The sequence below is a fragment of the Stigmatopora argus genome, chromosome 18, assembly GCF_051989625.1.
Source record: "Stigmatopora argus isolate UIUO_Sarg chromosome 18, RoL_Sarg_1.0, whole genome shotgun sequence".
NCBI classification, from domain to species: Eukaryota; Metazoa; Chordata; class Actinopteri; order Syngnathiformes; family Syngnathidae; genus Stigmatopora; species Stigmatopora argus.
The window spans coordinates 6,955,235-6,960,550 of NC_135404.1; positions in this window are offsets into that span (position 1 = coordinate 6,955,235).

Genomic DNA, 5,316 nt, shown 5'->3' on the forward strand with positions numbered 1-5,316 from the left:
ATATGGTTCAAATCCAACGTAGCATTGTGTGCCAAATACACAAACGGAATGATCGTATAGCAGGAAATGTTTTTTTCCGATGTGGTTTTGTGATAGACGACGTATCCACCTCATTTTAGGATATTAATAGATTCAGGGTCTGTATTTTTCAAACTGAAATAACAAATTAAGAGGAAAAGTCATGGCGTCAGAGCCAAAGGGACAGATTTCCTAACACTGTTTTTTTGTGGTTATATGTGATAAACATTCATTTTCTGGACCGCTTATCGTCATAAAGGTTGCGGGGGGCGCTGGAGCCTCGCCCAGCTGAATTCGGACACCCTGAGTTGGTGGCCAGCCAATCGCAGGGCACAAGGAGATGGACAACCAATCGCTTGAACCTAGCGCCTACCCTGCATGTTTTTGGGATGTGGGAGGAAACCGGAGAACCCGCAGAAAACCCACGCAAGCCCGAACCTGGGATTGAACCCTCGATCGCAAAATTGGGAGGCTGATGCGCTAACTACTCAACCACCAGAGTCCCCACTGTTTCTGGGTCAATGCTAAACTGTGGGTACAATTTAGTAATCTGTGGGTGCATTAAGTAATCCGTGGTTACATATTATTAACAGATTAGTACAGATTATCAACAGATTAGTACAGATTATTAATATGTGGCTAGAGTTAATTAATCTGTTGGTACAGATGATTAAACTGTGGGTACAATTTAGTCATCTGTGGGCACAGATTCCTAAACTGGGTATAGATTACTATCCTGTTGGTACAGATTACTAAACTGTGGGTAATGATTAACGATGAAAAATATTTTTTTCTACCTTGTCAATGGGGTGCCCCATATTCAAATCACTTGACTTTTTAATGGGTTTAATCCCGATGTCAAGTACAGTTTCAGAGTTTCATTTAAAAAGATAACCAATTCCAATGACAAGTTGACCCTCGGATGTCCGTTTCACGTTAAAATAGCAGAACTCTTATGTCTTTTCATGCATGGCTTGTTCAGACTGCACTTGAGTCTGTTCAGAGTCCCATCATCTCTTTTTAGACATTTTAGGCTTTTATTTTGGGGGCAAAGCAAACATCAAGCCAGCCAACATCAGCGCGCACAATAAATAACACGCCGGTGGGTGTTTCTTATGTAAGCGCCTGTATATAACCTGCTCACTTGTGATGTTCCTCATCCCTTTTTCCTCACTGATTCATTTGAGGAGCAAAATGCCAAGAAAAGATCATTTTTACACATAGATGAAGCTCAGTGGTGCAATCATCCGACTTAACCTTGACTTGTTTCACCCCGTGAGGACAAAAGTGAACTTGCGTCAGGTGCACAAAGAAAAGTCAGCACAAGGCTAGTTATTAGCATGTTAATTATTCACACATGGTTTGCCGCGGGCTGTGGAATGCATAAATATTGTATATAAATGTTAATTCTCATGCTATGCTTCACACACAGCTTCTGTTGGTAATATTGACGCTATTCTCATCTCAGATCGCATCATGTAGCCCAAGATTTAGCATCAGGAATCAACTTTTTTTCCAGTAGGGCCCATTAAATTTCCATTTTGAATCAAAATGGTAGGGTTCTTGTATTTGTTTTTTTTCAGCATGGCTTTAAGAGGCTTTTTTGTAGGCCTTCTAATGATAGCAAACCTGTAAACCTCGGCCAATTGCTCCCTTTATTAATGATTGCAATTCCCCTTATGAAGCGATAAAAAACGTGCAAATGCAACGTGGCACATATTTACTCACATTGAGCGCACTTAACAGTCTAAAATTTGCTCCAAAGTAGACAGGGTGCCCAATCGTTATGCACTAAATTCAAGATTGTGTAGATTGTGTAGATGTCGCTGTAGGCGCTTTAGGTACATTGCTTGCTGACGCGCTCTATTTATATAGTGAAAAAGCAGATGTGTGAAAGGGAAATAATCATATGCATATCATGCTTAAAGCGTGACAATATTGGCAGTCGACGATGACGTTTTTATCTGCTACCGGATTAGAGACGAAAAGGGCAAAACGAGATCGGTTTTACAAAAAACTTACTTAAAAAAATCCCGGACAAAAGTTGTTATACGGCGTACACAATTTGATATGATCAAAAAACATATAAAATATTTGACAGGTATCTGATAGACTTGGCAACCGAGTTAGATGTCATTTCAAAACAAAGTCGAATGTTTCTTTTTGTTGACATAGCTACACAAGACTTTTTGGTCGATCTCCATATATATATACTATGTTTCAACCTAATGTGATCAAATTAGAGCACATTCATTCTGGCCAAGTTTATAGTCATGAGAAGGCAGTTGAAACCAAAATCGAAGGCGTGTTGTAACTTTTTGCTTTCATGGCTTCTCAAAACTTGTTTGTAGGTCTTGTCACGATACACCAGTGGTGGGCCGTCAGAGCCTTCAAGGCCTTCTCTGCTGGCCTAAGAAATATCTGAATCATATTATATTTTGTCCATTAATACTTATTATTCCAAATGGTCTGTTAGCTTCCTTTCATTGCTTTCCCCCCTGGTTGCACTGCTTCCAGATGTGTGTTTTCATATTGAATTATTTAACCAATCACATTTCAGCCATTATTTGTTGCCATGATCAGAAATCTGCCTCAAAGCCTTCACAATCAGTTCTGCAGGCTCTGCTGCATTAAACAAGACTGTTGCTTTGCACCAATCAGATTTCGAGTTGGCAACACCACAATGCTTTTTCGCAGGCATTGCCATTTTGCTGGCTGGGATACGTCATTGCTTTCACCAACTATGATTGGCTAGCTATAGAGAGTAGGCGGGCCAAAGCAATAGTGAGGCAGCCAGAGATCGCAAACTCCACCAGCAATGGCCGACAGAGGAAAACAAATGGATTTTGTTGCAGATTTGCTCACAAAGCTATTTTCCAGACGGACTTTTCCAGAAAAAAATGGACATCATTAAGAAAGGGCGGTCAACTCTGAAACTAGCAAGCCTGTTACAGCCGGGAAAAGGGTGTGTGCGCCAGTTTCAGTGCGCTAACTACAAAGAGCTACCAAACTGTATTTGGAGCAAGCTGCACAAGCAAATATATTGTTGTGTTGATTTAAAGCCATTTTCAAGACGGACTATGTCAGAAACACGACAGGACAGGCTCGAGTTTCAGCATTAGCTTCGATGCCGATAGAAAAGAAGGAGGAAAGAAAGGAGGATGGATATTGTGTACAGGTAACAAGGATTTTTGGTGAGTAAAATATGGCTATATTCCTAAATAATATTTCAATTGTATGAGGTTATTATTGATGATTTTTTATGTGTCGCAGCTGTAGCTGCTGTAGAGGTTTTATAGCCATAAAATAGTTTTTGAGGGATAGCAGAAGGCGCTACCCCAAAATGCACGGACCGCCACTGCGATACACATACCCACCAAATTCGTTACTAGGTGAAACAAGAGGGCTGAATTTTCAATCCAGGAGTTTTTTCACCTATGAGAAAGCACTCAAATTCCATGTTACATACCTGTCAACCTCTGCCGAAAACTGCCCTTATAAATGATTATGATTCCCCTTACAAACCCCCCAAAAACCTTACAAACACCGTACGACTCGTACGGTGTTTGTAAGGTTTTTTGGAGGTTTGTAAGGGGAATCATAATCATTTATAAGGGCAGTTATCGGCAGAGGTTGACAGGTATGATGTTACCAAGCAAAATTGACAGCGGATGTTGAATTTTAAACAACCCTAGCCGTGTTTTTCCCTCCCGGAAAAGCCCTTGAAAGCCCATTTTGCAATCCAGGCGAGTGTGTTAAGGGCCTGAAACTCCAAACGGATATTTTGACCATGTTCAGTGAGCATTATCACACACTGGCGTCAGAGAAACTTGTTGTCCAAAGTAGTAGACAACACCCTGGTCACAAGGTTCGGTTACTCCACTTGGAAAGGCCACACATAGCTCGTTGACAGCTTGTACGTAGTAGGAATGCCGCCTGGTGGAAAACTACTGAGGGGTGTGGGGGAGTAATATCTCCCCAGCAAACAGGCACTCACTAGTGGAAAACTTCCAGGAGGTAAACAGAAAGACTCTTTGATCAAAACGATTTGGGCGTCTACTGCCGTCAATGTAACAGAATCATTGGTGATGATGAATGATTACGCGAGCACATGTTTTGATGGACAACAACAAGTGGGCGGCTTTGTGAGGACAAGCCCGACTCAGCAGCGGCTTACATAACGGGAGTATGGGATGTCGAGCGAGACACATTGTTCCCTGACAGAAGCGTTTCTTTTCAAAAGCAACTCTGGCGTACTTCCACCGAATCTTCCACCTATCGGGAGACCTTCCGTTCGTTGGTCGGTCGGTGTTGACCAGAAAAAGCGTGCTAGGGTTTCTGTGGAGAACTGGGAGTGCAAAAATAACTATGGTTAACTGAATGGGTTCTTAAAGATCTATTTGAATATTTATTTGCAGGACAGTCATTTTAATATGTATTTATTAGCATTTTATGGACATTAATTTAATTAGTTATTAGAATTTTTAAAAAATATTTATTTTTTATTGCAAGATTTATTGCAATGTTTTGATGTGTTGCAATTTTTATGTATTTATTTTATTTAAAAACACAGCAAAATAATTGATAATATTTTTTACTAAAAAACTACCATTGGAATTCATAAATGTTGAAGTGTAAATGGGATGTCAAAATAAATAAGCATTAAAAAAAATGGATATAAATGTTAGTCTAAATAAATCAATGTACATTAATTTTAAAAAATCAAACATTTATTGACACTAATATTTTTATTAATTTTTATTTTGGCACTACTGCTTTAATATTGGTTTCCTCAAGGAAAAAGCTTGGTTTGACTGGAAGTTATCAAGCAATGCTTTATGTCAATCAAAAAATCATTAACCTTCATTTTTTCAAGTTCTTTATTTGCATATCAATTTTCCCCCAGAACTTTCTGCTTCCCTTTTATTTCCACCTTGTTTAAAGCCACGCCTAAATAACCTATTAAATGCCTATTTCCCATTTCTGCACCGCACAATAACAACACAGCCTTTCTATTCCATTTTTATCGGGATGGCATTACATATTCGCAATTGCCAAACCTCGAATACGCAGGGCTTTACGTCCAAAATAATAAAATTAGGCCAAAGGTGCTATTATCAAGCCAGCCCCATGACCATGCCACTCAACTCCTATTGGCTCACTCGGAAGATAAATAACAGGTGAAACCCCGCCTCTCCAGCTCCTATTGGCTCAAATAAGATGTTATTTATCATCTCGCGTTCCTATTGGCCCGCATCTTTAGCGACCGCCTCCGTATCTCAATTCGGTTGTGTTGTT